An 18960-nucleotide genomic window follows, 5' to 3' on the forward strand; every position below is an offset into this window, starting at 1 on the left:
TCTAAAGAGCCCGGAGGCCAAATGAGAGGAAAGATGCTTTTCCAACAGGAACACAATAAGGTGGACAAGCCTTTCCTATACCTCCTCACTGCCGTGCAGTGTCTGCTCCCGCAGGAGCCTTCCTATAACTCCTCACTGCTGCGCAGTGTCTGCTCCCGCAGGAGCCTTCCTATACCTCCTCACTGCCGCGCAGTGTCTGCTCCCGCAGGAGCCTTTCCTGTGCCTCCTCACTGCCGCGCAGTGTCTGCTCCCGCAGGAGCTTTCCTATACCTCCTCACTGCTGCGCAGTGTCTGCTCCCGCAGGAGCCTTCCTATACCTCCTCACTGCCGCGCAGTGTCTGCTCCCGCAGGAGCCTTTCCTGTGCCTCCACACTGCCGTAGCAGTGTCTGCTCCCGCAGGAGCCTTTCCCATTCTCCCCACTGCCGTAGCAGCGTCTGCTCCCGCAGGAGCCTTTCCTACACCTAAATTTTAAAAAAGAAAGAAAAAAAAAACACACGTCACCTCCACCTAAAGGCATGCCATGCATCCGAGGTTGCGGTGATAGCATCATGTATCGACAACAGCCAAGATGATATTAGGCCCATTCTCCACCCAAAGTTTTTTATAATAATCATTAGGCGGCCTACCATAATTCGGCTATCAAACCGCTCCGTTATCCCATCTCAGCACTGCATTTCCCGCTCGCCTGTACTCTTAAAGGATGATGTGAGCCCGTAGGTAAAAAAAAAAAAAAAAAATTCACAGGACAAGCAAGATGACAGTAGTGCCGACTACATGAACTAGCAGTATTTAAATATAGTATTTTATACTTAATACCAGTGTATCAGTACGTCCGAAAGTATATTTTTCGATTATTGGTGATTCCATAGGCTCTTTTCGTGCACCTGCATGGTCTAAATGGCAAATAGTAAGCTCAGACAGTATAAAGAATCTTTCTCTTACTCCACCCATGCACGATTACATCGTCGATATGTACCATCGGTCTCACGTGCTGACAATGACCACATCGCTGATACATGGCACCTATTTGGGGTACACTGGCACAGGAAATCCAATTTATTTTTGCACGCTTAATTTCGGATACTATGACTGCACCAAGATTTTTCGGATTCATTATCGGAAGCAGCTCATTGGATTTGCTAAACAATTATTTAAGTAAGCCTCACAGCGTCTACCTTCGTAGACAAACAAACCATCCTTAGTATCGAACTCCCTGCCAGGCGCTGCAAGAGGGCTCCCAGTTGAACCAACCTTTGCCTTCTCCATTCAACTATCAGCAAAGCTTACTCGTATGACATCGCAAGTATTAAAATCCTGACAGATCCCATCAATCTTCGACTTTCCATCCGACCACCACAAGTTACGCTTTCGCCGAACACTATCGGGCGCTTCGCAGATAAAACAATCTCAATTTTCCCTCTGATGGCTGGAGAGACTACCCATCTGGTGTCGCAAATTTTAATAAATAATAATAATAATAATAAATAAAAATAAATATAAATATAAAAATAAATAAATAAATAAATGATAAATAAAAAGACACCGGATGCTGGCCATAGCCTCCCAGCCAGATAACCTTACTTTTTTCAATCCTATGTCTTCGATGCCAAGAGCTTTAGCTCCCATCGGATGCTGACGAGAGCCTCCCGGCCAGACAACCTCATCTTTTCTATTCTGCGGCCAGCAAGGCTTACCCGTTCGTTGCCAGGAGCTCACACTCCTTTCGGACGTAGGTAAAAGCCCCCGGCTACCTGCTTTGCCATTCTGTCTTACGTATGGAGAGGTTTACCCATCCAATGCACGGAGTCAGGGCTCCCATTGAATGTAGGTGAGAGCTTCCCGGCTAGACAACCTTACCTTTTCCGTCCTTTGGCCAGCGAGGCTTAACCGTTCTATCCGGGAGCTAAGCTCCTGTCAGACGAAGGTAAGAGCCTCCCGGATGGACAACTTTTTCCGTCCTTCAGCCAGAGAGGTTTACCCATTCGTTTCGTGGAGCTAAGCTCCTATCGGACGTCGGTCCGAGACTCCCGGCTAGACAACCTGACCTTTTCCACCCTTGGCCAGCAAGGCTCACCCGTTCGATGTGAGTGCTCCCATCGGACGCTGGCGAGAGCCTCCTGGCCAGCCAACCACGACCTTACCACGTGGTTCAGGTTACAAACCTACAAGCAAGCTGTTCAATGCTGTAAGTACCAAACACACAAATAAACCCTCCTTCCTTCCTATGGTCGCCAAGGCTTACCCGTCTCTTGCCGGGAGTAGCAAACTCCCATAAAACGCTGACGACAGCCTAACGACCACACAAACTTACCTTTTCCATCCTACGGCCTGTGAGGCTAACCCAGTTTTGTCCCCGTTGGACGCTGGCAAGAGCCTCCTGGCCACCTATCGATACCTTTTCTGTCCGCCATCCGGAGAGGCTTACCCGTTCGATGCGTGTGCTCCCTTTGGACGCTGGCGAGAGCCTCCTGGACAGACTTGCTTTACGTTTCCACTCTACGGTCGGCGAGGCTTACCCGTTCGATGTGTGTGCTCCCTTCGGACGTCGGTAACAGTCTCTCGGCCACGCAACTTACCTTTCCATTTGACGGTAGGTGAGGCTTAACCGTCTGACGCTACGAGTCTCATCCTCTCGCCAAATCCTGCAAAAAAAAAAAAAAAAAAAGCTACTCACACATCTTTTAACCCCGTCTGGCGAGGCTTACCCATTCGATGTTCTGAGTTAGAGGCCCCATCGGATGCAGCTAGAGTCCTCCCAGTCGGGTTTTCCTTTCCAACCCTCCCCGTCCGCCGAGGCTTACCCGTCTGTCGCATGTGCTCCCTTCAGACGTCTGGCGAGAGTCTCCTGGATAGGCCTATGCTTGCCGGCCGCAAGCGAGTCTCATCCATCTGATGCCGTGAGTCGGGATCTCCCTTCAGATGTCGCCAGAGTCCTCCTTGTCGGCCAGCCCAAAAGCTTTTTATCTGCCAAACCGAGAGGACCCAGACGTCCGTCATCCTGAGTCTCAATCTCCTGTTGGAGGCTTCATGGGCCCTCTCGGTCAGCGTTAGGCCCTTCACCCACTGAATAGCAGGGGCTATCAGCCAGTAGGGCCCGTACGCCGACACCGTGACCTATTCTGTCCTATTCTGTCCTCCCGGTCGGGCACCACAACCACGCTGCTTCTCCTCATCGGCCGGCAGGGTTCACCATTCCAACGCCAAAAAACTCCAGTTGAGCATCGGCTCGAGCCCTACCGACTGGGCGCCAACAACCACGTAGTTCACTAGCTGCAGCCGGTAGGGCCTACTCTCCCAACACCCAAGTCGCTCCCTCCGGAGTACGTAGGCCCTTCCAGCCTGCCAACGATATGACTTCTCAGAAACCAAATCAGCCCCCGCCAGTACTCTGCTTTTTTGGGGGGGCATTCTTTAAACTGGCGGCTGTCCTCTTGTACATTTGCCTTTTTGGGGGGTACTCTAGGTTCAGGCCATTCCCGAGCTCGGAGCCCTTCCCCGGACAGCACGCCAAATACGCATACCATACCTCAGCTAGTTATATGTAAGCGTGAACTAGTGAAACAAAAAAAAAAATAAATAAAAAAAAATGCCCAAAACATTGTTTTAAAATGAATATTAAAATACTGCAGTTTTCCTAGAAGGGTTTCTGCAAAAGAACATCTTGAAACATCATGTGTTAGAAATTCAGAACAAAATTAAAATTAATTATTAAAACTGCACAGATGCTATTTACATTTTTCTCTGATTTCTTTGCATTTAATTTTACAATTGTATAACCCTTTTGCCATCTCAACTCAAATACATGAGTTTAATTGGAATTTAAAATAAATTATGAATGTATTTCTGAAAGGTGCAGCACACTGGTATGGTTACAGTACATAATCTATATACAAGTATATAATACTTTATTTTTTATGCTGAGACACAGTAATGCCTCATAGCTTGTTTGATTGAATTTTCACACTCTTTTCTCTGAATCTAAGCATAGCTGAACCAAACCCATCTGCCAGAAAACAGATCATAGTTTAAGAGACCTCGACCTCATTTTTTATTTTTATTTTTCACAAAATATGTATATTTATTGTGTTTTGCCTTTGTTGGGCAGAATGGTTTATATGTTTCCTTCATTTTATATACTTTTGTTTGCAATCAACAAATTAAATAAGTGACGAATCATCATCCTGGTGAAATCACAATAATTTAATTTCTGCTGATAAGTATTTGGCAGTTTAGAATATTATCTGGCATTTCAGTTGAGCAGCATTGTTTTGTGTTCAGTATTTAATCAAGTGTCAGACCAAAGACTAACTCACCTCATCTACAGTGTTGCCACTGAAGATGAGTGATCACTTCTGTGATGTGTTTATAACTCACAAACCACTTGCCGCTATATTACATGTAGAAAGTTTGGAAACATTGGCTGGGTAGCTACAGTATCACCACATACGCAGAAAAAAACTCCTGAACCAGAACAACTTTTCTCAACAAAGTGAGAGCCAGACTGTCACTGATTATGTTTGTTTTGAATAATTCAAGCACATTATTTCCTCAGATTCAGAAGCATTTCATCCTTATTTCAGCAAAAACCAAGCATCTATATTGTGGTGCCTGCTGCATGTTTCTTTCTCTCTTTTAAATAGCATAACAAGGGCTATTTTTAGGAGAACATACATGATGCACATGCTTACCCTTATATATATATATATATATATATATATATATATATATATATATATATATATATATATATATATATATATATGGGATCATACTGAGACATATAATGCAATATATCATCTAATGCGAGTAAATAGATAGATATAAAATATAAGTAAATGTATATGTGTGTGTCTATAATATGGTCATGCAGAATAAGGCATTAGGATGTTCTTAATAAGTACTTATAAACAGCCAGAATGCTAGTAATATGCATTTCACAATTGCCTATATTTTCATCATAATTGTATACATATAGCCTTGTTTATCCATATAAATGTGTATTGTGCATATATGACCTAACTAACATGCACTACTATATCTTACAACTATATAGCCTACCACATGTACATATAGTATATACAAATACTATGAAGTGTGTTACTGTATATAAAATTACATAAAAGTATGCTATATAATGAAAAGCGCCAAATTCCTTGTATTCAGTATTTTGTAATATAGTAACACAATATATTTATCTGTATTCTGTAATTTCATTAAATAATTTAATATATTGATTCCTAAAATATAATATTTTCTTTGCATACGGGAAGTATATGAAATTTCATCTTCCTCATCAAATCATTCACATAAGCACAATTAGCTGATTCTAGGCTTTTCTACCACTGAACCGGACATGAATGAAATGATCTATTGTTCCTGCAACGTGACAAAGACCTGAAATCATACTGATCTCTGACACAGCAGGTTTTTGATGGATCTGTAAAAACGGAACATCATTGCTTTCGGCAAGGTGGCGGAAGTACTCATCTGCCATAATTCACATTTAATATCTTAATCCCAGAGGTCCATGGAGGCACGTGCTGTGTGTCCTTGCCATGTATCCTTTCCTCTTCACTCACCATTAAGCACCGCGGCTATGCTCTGTTTCCCAACAGGATAAAACATGAATGAAGCAAATACCACAAACAAGGATACACCTTTTGAAAGATGAAACTTGAACATTAGTGCTGAACCGCAAACTACATAATAGCAGTTTGTTCTACAAAACATCCAAAGACATATGTCTGCAACACTTTATGAATTCAAATGCAATTAAGTTCTAGTTATAAAAATTTAATTCTGATTTACTTGCAATGGTTAATGCAATCGCTATGCTAAAAGGTAAACTTTTATTCTGTCTTCATTTATTTACCTGTCAATCCAAAACCATATGACTTTTGATTGACCTAGTCTGAGTGAATGTTGACAGAATCTTTGTTTGTAAGAGAACTGTAACATTAAGAACCTAAAAAAAAAAAACATTGAAATGCAATTTTTGTGTTGGGGAGAGGGTTTTGAGACCTGAAAGTTCTAGTCTTATTTTATTGAACATGAAAAATGACTTTTGCAACCTTCTTCAGGTACAGCCTCCTGGGAGAAAACCTAACATTATATAATATTATTCCTTAAAAACAGAAGAACTCTTGTAGTGTAATGATGGCAAATGTCGGGCCAAATTGGTTTAGGTTTACTGTTGTTTATTTCAGCATACATTCTTCGGTGTAACAATGTGAATCAGACTTTGGAGATAATGAAGAATGAGGCAGTTAAAATCTGTATCTGAACAACAGCAAACCACAGTGGGTTTATGAGCACCAGAACACAGCACAACACAGAAAGAAAGAAAGAAAGAAAGAAAGAAAGAGTAATATATATAATATATATATATATATATATATATATATATATATATATGTATGTGTGTATATATATATATATATATATATATATATATATATATATGTGTGTGTGTGTGTGTATGTGTATGTATATATATATATATATATATATATATATATATATATATATATATATATATATATATATATATATATATATATATATATATATACATACATATGTATTGTTATATATTTTTGGGTATTTTAAATTAATTAACTGTACGTGAAAACTGTACTTTCTGTTAAAAGATTTTTATGACCATGTATTATATACATTTTTATGTTTTACAATGCATAATGCTGGAACTATTGCCTGGAAAAATGGTCAAAAATACAGTTTAGCAGTCATTATGAAAATATGTGACCACAGAATCAAAAATGGTAAACTACGGTAATATGGTGATTTATTCATGAGAATCATAATACACAGCCTCCTGATCAAACAATAAAGTTCTTTGCACACACACACACACACACAGAGAGATTGATGAAACAGTATTAAAAGAATAAGTGTGGCCTAATAATGTCATCTTAATGGAAACCAGTTTGATTTCCGGTTTCGGTTTGAACATGACACTGAAAATGAACCAAGAGTATTATTATCAAATTCATCATTACACATTTTCTGTTCACTGAGCTCATTATGGTTTGAGTGTCATATCTCACAACAACATAATTATATCTGTTCATGAGCTATTTCTCTCAGGACCCGGTGAGGGAAATTGTGAGAACAAGTTCCATTAAGAAGGTGTTTAGTCAGCAAACATTACTGTCATCCTAGTTCAAAACCTCTCAAATACCATCCACAGAAATAAAACTCTTTGCAGTTTCTTCCTTTATTTTTTCTCCTCCAGATTTGAGGGATCCACACAAAACTATGGTTTCGCATATGGACCAGTCAGATTCAAGTATTTCAGAAAGATAATGTGATAAGTGGATACAGAGCTGCACTGAAATTATAAACAAATTATCTTTACATTCTCACATTTGCTGCTACTCGTAACTTCATACAATCATCATACAGTATATCATCATATGCAAGTAATTTTACGCAAGATAGGGGTTTGTAGAAAGGACAGCAGATTTTTTTAGTTCTCTCACCACCAATGAATGACACAGTAAGACACTGTTTGATAAATATTTCACAGTTTCTTTACCACAAGGGTTCCTCTGAATCTCTCTGTGACAGGTAAGAAGCTCAGATGAGCTGCATTGATGTAATGTTTTCACATTTTCTCTTTTACCAGCCTTTCCAACACTTTTGCACTTAACTGCTCTGACAATGGACCAGCCCAGAAATTAACTTTTTGTTAAAAATATGCTGATGTTTTGGATCCTTTGCCTAATTTAAAAACAGTGGAATGCAAGAATGCTGTCATTCAAACATAGAATAAAAGAATAAAAGTAATCCCATGAAATCATTATTGGACATTTGAGGTTTTTGGTTTTTATGCTTGTAAGCTTTGAGGGAAGGTGCTAGTAGCTAAAAAATAAACAAGCAGAAATACACATTTTCATTTTAGTCTTTCTCTTCTGGGAAAATGGACCAAAAATATTGATGACTGATTCTGCTGTCAAGGGTGTCTAAATTGAGGTCGACTGAAAAGAGACTATAGGTCAACCACCTGTCTCTGACAGCAAGCTGCAAATCATAATTCATGACTATAACATAAACTAAAGCCTCCTGTGTGTGCGTGTGTGTATGTGTTTGTGTGTGTGTGTGTGTATACACACACACACACACACACACACACTTTATATAAATATATATATATATATAAAGATGAGCCATGTTCCTCAAGCCTGTTTAATGTCCTTTTCAGTGTGAAAGCTCTATAATAGGGAGCCCGGGAATCAGGTGTATAAGATTAAAAAACCCGAGGCCCCTCCGTATTTTGACCAGGCCCACCTATTAATGACATTCTGTATCCGCCACTGGTTTGCACATGAGCAAACTTTTTTTAGGAGTCTTTCAGACACCAGACCACTGATTCGTCAAACCTGATTTCCTGTAGTCCATGTTCTTCTGATTTCTGACTAGTGTGTAGTTCACGAGTTCATGCTTACATATATTTAGCTGAGGTATGGTATGGGTATTTGTAGTGCTGTCCGGGGAAGGGCACCGAGCTCGGGAATGACTCAAACCTAGAGTACCCCCCCTTCCCTGTCTATTTATAAAGTGAACTCAAAGTGAGGAGATGGGGTGGAGGAGGGATGCTGATAAACCATCAAAGGATAGAGGTAAGTCAGCCATATTTATACTATGTTATTGATTACTTGATTGTGGTCCACCTGTGTTGATTAGGCTAAGTATCTGACGCGCTCCTCCCGAATCATGTTAATAAAACATCATTAAGTAATGAATATGCTTTGGGGAAATGTATCGGAGTTAAAGTGTACATTTTAATTTGGAAATGTATTGGAGTAAAAGTAAAAGTTGGCTAAAAAACTCAAGTACAGATACTGAAGTGCTGTAACGAAGTATTATTACGTCGTTGCAATACACCACTTGTAACAGATTATTGAAAAAGAAAAATGTAGGTTGTGGATTTGGCTCAGTGCATCGGTTGTTGATTGGTGTAATGTGTTTTAACTGACATCAGCGGCGACCTATAGCCAATGAGAGAGCAAGATGCATAGCAAGAGAAATCCAGGAGGAGTTGTCCCCACAACTATTAAAAGCAATACACTGAATTTTAAAGCCACTTTCTGTAGCGTCTATTCATTTATTTCATATGCTAAAGTACCATAAACTTATTTTGGCTATACTGTATGCAGTTATTGATATTACTGCATATTGCAATTATGCAACAAAATCTGAATGCAAATATATTTTTTTCACGAGTTCAGTTAACATTATAAATTAATTGGCAGGCCTAAAAATGTGGAGAATTCTTCTGATACTACACTTGTGATCTGTCCACTAAAACTTTTCAGATACTAAGCAGGTCTGTCGTGAGACAGATGGTCATTTCATTCTCTTAGTAAACATGGATCATGCAACAAAAAGTAATCTTATTAGCATTAATAGTAAAGTCAATCTATGCCATGTTTTAACCTTCTGGTAATTAATCACACGTGTTGACAGCATAATACACACTTAGCATTATGCTAATTATGTGGCACAATAAAAAGGTCAGCAGAGTGTGTAATATCTCACACTGTCCCTGTTTAGTGGGAAAACCATTAACAATAAATAAACAATAAACAATAAAAAATTTTATTGCTGGGAGGTAACTGCAAAATCTTTTACAGGTTGATTGCACACTATAATGCAAGAGGCAATTAGATCAATCATGATTTGCCAAGAAGGACAATTCTGAGTAACTGTTCTGCATTTAGATTCTCTCGGCCATTTTGAGCAATATGCAGCAAGTGTTTAAAGAACATTACAATTCTGGATGTACCTAGGAGGTTCAGGGATGAATTCATTCTGTCTTATGAATTTTAAAAGATGACGACAGTGTCTTTTGAAGCATCATCACTTATAGCAGTCACTGATATTATGGGTCATTGCACTGGTTTATCGCAGTTCCTCAGCACTTCATGTCAGTGTACATTAATTGCCTAGATACACAGAAATAAACATTAATGTGATATTAACAGTTTCAAATTAATAAGACATAGTACGGTGAGAAATATATAGAACTAATGAAGCTGGTAGCTGATTAGTATCGCTCTCTGTATTTTTTTTAATACATAATGCAACAACCAGAAATTCCCCAGATGCCACCTGTCATAAATTGAAAAAACATGAAAAGAGTTTCTGAAATGTTTCAGGTCAGCTTGATTGATTGAAAGAACTGAAAGATTGACCGACTGATTCATTAAAAGCGTGTCTCTCAAAAGGATTGTAATTTTCACAGATGGCAATACAATTCACAGGCGATTCTGTTATTTTCTTAATTAAATGTAAAAAAAAAAAAAAAAAAAAAAAAAAAAAAAAAAAAAAAAAGCTTGTGTTTCTAAGCATCCCTTATGGATCCACTCTTGCCTTGTTTTGCCAGAATATGTATTTCAGTCTGCCTCTATGGTTTTAAGTGATAATGAACAAAACATTTGAATACAATACCAGATATCTGAATATGTTCTGCATTAATTAACACCATAAACAAACAATAATAGCTTTTAATAAAAAAAAATGATATTAAATTAAATGTCAGAGGATCTCAATTAGCATGACAGCCTTGTTTGAGAAGATACATTTACACTTAACACCAATTAAGAGGAAAAACACCATAATCTGGGTTTCATCTTTCTCTTTAATCTGACCAATGTAACACAGTAATCTCTTTTGATATTTTGCCATAGAAATGGTATCTTGCGTACACCACTATAGAAATGTACCCAACTATGATGACATCTGTTTCTAAGAACACCAGAAATACGAAGGATGTCCACTGTGTCAAAATAGTAATGTAGGGTTGTCACAATACACTGCTAATTTGCTGGGAAAATTAGCTTGTCACTGGAACAGCTACACTTTTTTTTTTTTTTTTTTTTAACAAAAGCTGACCTACTGTCACCCTTCCTAATAAATGCTGTAAGATTAGTACTGTGTCGCTACTTCTAGTTAGTTACTCCCCAGCACTGTTGAGAATATACCAATATCCTTGTAGGCCTGACATTTAGCGTGTGCCTCCATCCTAGCAGAGCCACAGTTCCTGGACTCTGATATGATGAAAAAAGGTGGTAAGAGGCGTTTTAAGGTCGAAATGATGATGCTAGTTTGAGGAGTCACATGGATAAATGTTTACTTTACACTACTATACATTCTCATAAAGACACCTGAAGGTCAATATTTCTCTCTCTAATGAAGATTCCCTGTGCTGCAGGGATTAGAAATATGGGTAACGTTCAAAGCAAAAGGGCAACTCGTTAATCTAGCCTAAAACTGAAGGAAAACCCATAGTGCTAAAGCTGAACATAGGCAAGCGGCCTAGAAATAAAGTTATTTATTTTTCTTACATGCTCTGTAACATGGACCCCTCCCACTTCGCTGGTTAAAAAATCATTTGCAATCAGAAATGTTGTTTATCCAAGTGCTCCAAGAAGCAAACTAATGTGAACATGACTGCAAATACCATGATCAAATAGAATACATAATCTCAGTTTGGTCAAAAACAAATATTTACATGATAAACTCATAAAAGAGATGGTGTTTTCAAGTCACAGAGGAATAAAATGAGTTTCATCAAAAAAATTGCCTAATCACTGACTGAATAATTTGACACAGTTTACGTGTCAATTTATCCATTTCATTCACCCATGCATGAATTTCAGATACTGAACATTTCAATAAATTTAATTCTTTGAGGAGGCCCCAAATGTGCAGTAGAGCTTGTAATCACGTTGAGAAACAAATTGATGCTGTCAGCTGTATTGGTTCACTGACTGGCTTTCCATGCCAAACCCTGTGTTCTTTCTATTGTGTGACTGTATAAATCACATTGAGGGGCATTTTCAAATAATCTTTAAATCACAATTCTAACAGTAGTACTCTAAAATTTTAAAGTAGCAAATTTGATAAAGAACTTATTTCTCGAACTACAGTACGTGTATGTAGGTAGGTATGCAGACATGTCACTGTCACTATATATATATATATATATATATATATATATATATATATATATATATATATATATATATACAGTATTTAGTATAGACACAATTCTTTGGTCTGTTATGGAAATAAAATAAACTCTCCATTTAATGACTACAAATAAAAGGAATCAGCTATGGTTAGACATTTGCTGTAATATAACAAAATATTACTGATGCATGTTATTGCAAAAAAAATAAAATAAAATAAAATGTTGATTAGGTGCTTAACTCGGTTAGGCACACGTGTTCTCTAGTTTTTATTGACATTCAGGGACAGGTTGCTGCTGAGCCCACATGCAATCAAAACCTTCACCTCGATCTGTATGGAGCTTGATTACTTTCAGTTGCTAGTCCAATCACAGTAAATTACACGATGTAATTATGCAGTTACTGCTATAATTGGTTGAACAGTCATGTGTGAACGGAGAGTACTTTCTGGAACGCTTGGGGTGCCCAGTGATCACAGTCAGTGCAGATGATAATTTGCTGATCTTCACAGGTTTGCTTGTTAGAAAGTCCTGTTGCAGACAGAGTTGCTCAGTACTAGATGGACAAAAAGGGCATCAGGTTGTTTACAATACCAGCAAAAGATGTTAGTGGGACTAGTCAATTTAGTCACTGCAGTAGAAGACAAAATTGACTAGTCCCGATAACAACCAATCTAATGTGTGTGTTAAAACATACAAATAATAATACTAAATACTATTAAAAGTGTGCTAGTGTTAACCATTCTGTCCAACCTAGAATGAAAAGCTGTTGAATGAAAACAGATGGAAGTTTAGATTAAATTGCATTCTAATGGATTTTGTGTGATGTCACAAAGTTATTTCTCTCAGTATCTGTATCCTTACAGATTGAATGGCTGGCATTGGTTAGAGCCTTATCCATAAAACAGAGACATTTTATTATTATTATTATCATTAGGGCATTAACTCAGTTAATGAATTTCCATTTTGTTGAAGTAATAGGCTTAAGGTAGCGTGAAGGTTGTTCAATTGTTCAAGGGGCAGACAGAGATGAAGGAGATTTTAAAAAAGACTAGAATTTAGGCAAATCCCATTACATTCTGGACATGTCAGTCTTTATAAACTGAGAATTTCCCCAAGAATATTAAAAGTGCTAATAGAATGAAATCTTATTGCAAGCTGAAGCAATTATCAAGGAGATGCACTCACCATTTGATTGTTGAAAGCTGCTTAATTTTTCATATGAAACAACCTGATTTAATAATGAAATCATGTGAATGGAATCATATATGCCATGCATGCATTGGCCCATTTATTCTATTTTATTTTTCAATAAATGTCATTATTCATAAGAGAATTCTGAAAGTCAAACTTGAAGTTTGAATGTTATTTTAAAATCATACTCTTTTCTTAATGAAAACAGTGGTGAATATCATAAAAACAGATATGATGGTAAAAGCCATCTTGTCTCTCTATTTTAACATAATGTCTGTGTGCTCAGTATTATGCATACTCTAGATTGCAGGCACAGAGCGCACCAATAAAACATGATCACTTTTGACAAATAAACCAATGCACCTTAACAGCTCTCTCTTAATGGAATGTATTACAGGGAGCTGATATTTCTTCTGCCTTTACTCAAAACGGGTCTTAACAGAAACATAAATGTTAAAATAAACTGTGCACTATGCATCTAACATATAAACACTAAAATAATCACAGTAAAGTAGGGGCATTTCCTCTGAGGAGACAATTAAGGCAGTGCCTCAAAATACTGAATGACAAAAAAATACAAAATACTAAAACTGATTGGAGATGATTCTTAAAACTTAGACTACTCTAGATTATATAACTGACAAAAAAAAAATTATGACCAGTCTTATAAAAAAAAAAAACTGATGACTAACTTTTTAACAAGTCTAAGCATTTAATGCAACCAGCCCCTCAATCTATAAGGACAATATATGATCTTCTGGAAAATAACTTCCTGTGCAAAGAGAAATGTAAATGCGCAGAGTACATCAAAATCACCAAAAGTAACATAAAAATCACAACAAAACAAAATAAACTATAATAAAGAGAGCTGATACTTCTATTATATTGATTTTAAATAAGACTTAAATAAAACTATTTACTTTTTTTCATACATTGAAGTAAATTTGGATCAGCATATTTTGTGTTCAACACAAGAAAGAAACTCATGCACGTTTGGGTTTTAATCAACTTGAGGGTGATTAAAAAAAGTGATGTCAGAATTGCCATTTCTGGGTCAATTATCCCTTTGCATAACACATCAGTAAATACATAAACATTTTTTTTTTTTTTTTTCATTTCACAGCAAAAAAAAAGGTTTTAAAGGTCTAGCATCCTCTCATGCACAGATCCACTGAAAGTGCCGAGCAGATACATCCTCATGAGCGTCAGGTAACCATAGAAACACTCTCAACTCATGCTGCTGATGCTGCAAAACCTCCGCCCACTGGCAAACATCACAATAAACACTCCAGTTTGTTACAGCATAATTTGCATAAAATGATTGCATGGATTTATTAACCTCTTTATGTCAGGCATTGGTCTGCAGCATGAACTTAAGGAGCAAGCACTTGTTGTTCTGGGAACAGACAATGATGAACAGATGGTCGCTTCAGTAGTCAGATTAAGCACACAAAGCCGTGACGGGACTGTGACTGTCAGGAAAAGATGTTAAGCTAGTTTCAGTGCTTTGAATTCACCTGGAGAGCTTTTTGAAAACCCAGCGGGACAAACAAAATCCTTCCAGTCTGAAGTGGAACTTTGCAAAGTAAGTTAATGGCTTTTCAGTGATATTTCTATATTTTTTGTCATGCCCATCACCTGGATTCTAGAAAAAGATTCATTTAGAGGTTTCATTCGATAGAGAAGATGTTTCACGTTATAATCGATGGTTGTGGTCTGCTATCAGCTTAAAAGGTCATCATAAATTGTGAATAATACTAAAAATAGTCATCAGTATAATTTTGCATTTTTACAGAGCACACAGTAGATTTATCAATACTGTGCTTGTCGTATATTATATTTTTAGAGACGAGGGGCTGTCAGTGGGAAAGATAAAGTTGCTGAATTTACTTAAAAGCTCATATTCCTGGCCTTGGCCTTTTATTGAACATTTAATACATGGGTCAATATTTTAGTGCAGGTAGTGGCTTTACTGCCATTAGTTCTTTAAATCATAGAATTCCATGGATTGGAGTCCTGAAGCATACCACTCCGCACAGAGTGTGAGAGCACACAAAATAGTAGTGTTTCAAGAAATGATTAACCATATATAAAAGCATTTGGATAATTGGATTGATTCAAAAATCGATATTGTGATCATAAGAATAGCCATTAACAGATACTTCATCATGTTCTCCTCATAGCCTTTTAACCTGCAATCTTTCTCTCATTCTTAAAGCCCAGGTAATGTTTTTGCGGTTTCACTCTTTCACTTTAAGAACGAGGGCTAAGGCAATATTCAGCTGCATGCTAATGTGGGATGGGATTTTTATGCTGGCTGAAAATGTGATAATCACCATTAAAGTTGAGCATCAGGTGGTAAAGAGCGCTCAGATATTGGCTTTTCTGTTGCTATCAAAATGTGGAGCAATTTCTTTATAAACTGTCAGTCAAGATTTTGCAAATGGGTTTTTAAATGAACCCAGCATGTAATATTTTGCTCAAAACATTTCAGATATTGTACTATTATCCGAATACAGGCCTGTACAAAATGCCTATGGTTTGCCAAGCATGCCATCTGTATAAGAAGGCCGACGTAAATTAACTACAATAGATCACATACTGTATATTGAATTGAATAGACTTGTGTCAGAAACACTATTCATGTCTATCTCTAGTCAAAAGGTTACTACTCAGCTGTTGAGAAGGGCTTAGACTGCCAGTACTACAAGGCTGTTCAAATAGCAGGTTAATCATGATTTATCTTTGGGACTTTTGTGGCATCGATTCTTTCCAAGGCTCTTCTTTCTGATTTGACCACTGGACACAAATGGGAGCACTGAGGATTATTCAGAGCAGAGAAATGAGAACTAAATCTGAACAGCTATATTCGGATGAGAAGCTGTAGTAAATGTATTTATGAAGTACAGAACAGAAGTACTTAGAAATCTATACCAATAATTCTCAATCCTGGTTCTGGAGGCCCCCCCAACACTGTACATCTTGTACATCTCTCACCTGATTCAGCTCATTTGCTTCTTAGCAGAGCGCTCCATATCCTAAAACGAGTGCCAAATATGGGGAACATGACTTAATTGAGAAGCAATGAACTATACATTGACATTTATTCATTTAGGAGAGGCATTTGCCTAAAATGACTTACAAAAGAGGAACATTACAAGCAATCTGTCATAGAACCAACGTTATTTGCAATATTCAATAATAGGTTTAGTAAGAAATGCACTATTGAAAGTAAAGAAAATGCCTGTGCACCTCACTCAAAATTAAGCGGCTAATAATGAGATAAAGTTAAATATAAGAAATAAGGTCACATTGTGGGAAAATTCCTATTTGCGAGGAGTACATTTACAACTACTAGGGGGAAATCACTACATTAGGAGTGTCCCTATAGTCATAATTATTATAATCATAATTATAATTTTTTAAATCATGAAAACTAAATCACTACATCAATACAACCTCAAGTAGGGTGGTGTTTTATGTATATATCTTAAACTAAGATTTAAGAATAAAATAAGAGAGAATAACTTTTCCTATGGAAGTTTATTATTTTTATTAACATGTTTTTATTCCTGCATCATTTGTAGGTCTAGTTGTCTTTGACAATCTTGCTGTCTTTCTTAACATCATGATTTGATGGACTGTTTATTGCCACTCTTTTGTAACTGATAAATGGTCTTGTAGGTTATGAGGGTCACTGAAGACGGTCTAGATGTGTCTATTGATTTGTTGTCTGTTTTGTGCATGTGTGAGCAGCTTTCTTGTTATCCAGGCTGAATGCTGAAAAGACATCATTGGCCGATCTGGAAGCCCATATTTGTAAGCTTTTTTGTAGCACTTTTGTTAGCCGACCCATAACAAACCCTCTGCCTCAGTCAATCAGGTTATTTTAAATGGCTTTAAATACTTTGAAACCAAAAAATAAATGAATCAATAAATGAAATTGTGCTTTTGCATTTAGCCTGTCAGTATAAAGCAACACACAAGCAACACAGACGTGCCCTTTTTTAAGTCTCCTTTTTCTTTTGGGGCAGAAATAATTAGCTTCTGATTGCACTGTGATTAACATCCCCTACCCCTGTAGAACTGGTCCAAGCTCCATAGAAGAAAATGCTTTTCGCACAGTGAGATAATATCTGTCCAAACAGATTAAGGATGTGTCCAACCAGTATGTCCACTTCTTCAGAGGGAGACCCTGTGCTCTAATTAAAGTCACATACTTTTGGAGAAGATGAGGTATTTGCATAATTGCATTACACAGCAGTAGCTGTTAATTTCTAATACACTTTGAAATACCAAGGCTCGAAGGAACATAATTAGAAATAGGAAGTTGACCGATTTCTTTCAGTGTCCATTACTTCCTAGTCTTGCTTCAGTGTGTTGCCTCATTCCACTTGCTTTTGTTGAGTTGGAGCATAATGTCATCATTCCTCCCATCAGTGTTCGTGCTGTTTTCAGGTTGCCTAGGCTTTGAACTGCTGAATCTGAGCTTTCTCGTGTCCCTGTGGCATCCATCTGCCAGTAGACGATGTGGTGATAGTGCAGTCTTGCCTCTGGCTCCACGCACAGGAAGACTTTCAGTTCTCGATATCTGTCAGCCTTCCATCTATCCGCTTTGATCATGCAGCTCTGGGATAGAGATCACTTCTCTGTTGAGGGGACACACAGTTCCTTGGCTGATATGAAAAGAGTTAGAAGTTAAATGCAGGGGCAAGAGAAGGGTTTGGCCATGCAGAAATATTTAATGAATAATTAATGCTAATATTTTGTCAATTTTTATTTAAATCTATTGAATCTTGTTAGAATATCAGCTACCTTCCTCTTTCATGGTCAGTATAGATAGAGTACAGTGGCTCTAAGGAGAATTTGGGCACTTAGGTAATAAAATGTCAAACCAAGTGGCATTTATTTAGGGGGACACCAGCTAGCACAAGCTAAATTTGAAGTGGAAACATTTCACAAAAAGTTTGTGAGAGAAAATATTAAATTATAAAACAATTGGTGTTTAATAAAAACGGTCTGGATACATCATGGTTGTCAGATTTACCAGATTATGCCCTTATCAGTCTCAACAAGATGTATCTGTCTGTCCACGCAGAGCACAAAAATGCTGCATGTGACAACAAAATCAGTCACAAATCACAGCCAATCATAAGCGTTTATGCTGTTTGCACGGCATAAAATGTTTATATTCTAGGAACATGATCTTACAGTTAATCGCAGATCTCTTAGCTCCTCCTCCTTTATTCAGCTTATCCAATAAGGATGTGTCACATCTAATGAGAACGAGTCATTGCTATTCGTTATTCTTGCCATCATTCACAGATGAAGACAGGAATTGTGATGGCACATATATATCAACATAACCCTATTCTTTTATCTGCCTTACAAGCCTAAGCAGGACCTGAGGGAACGAGATACTCAGTCTGATTTAACTCCTCTTTGTGGATGACAAGGAGGGATCAGGTTGCAGAAAGTGTGTAATACAGAGAGGGAATATTTTATTTAGCACTGTCACTTGCTGTTTTTACCTTAGGGAAGCTGAAGCTTTGCTAACATCACACATGCTCAGATGTGTGAGATATGAGCATGTAAGTAACAAAGCAAGAAGTAGATGAAAACCGCAGTATGTTTTCACAGCCCCTAAATTTTGGAAAACCAAATCTTGCACTCAAGGTATTATATTTTTCCCCACTATCAGACTTCCTTGAACAATGCTGTGAATATATATATATATCGATCTTGTATGGGCATATGCAGCACATGAAGT

The sequence above is a fragment of the Carassius gibelio genome, chromosome A13 (genome assembly GCF_023724105.1).
Source record: "Carassius gibelio isolate Cgi1373 ecotype wild population from Czech Republic chromosome A13, carGib1.2-hapl.c, whole genome shotgun sequence".
NCBI classification, from domain to species: Eukaryota; Metazoa; Chordata; class Actinopteri; order Cypriniformes; family Cyprinidae; genus Carassius; species Carassius gibelio.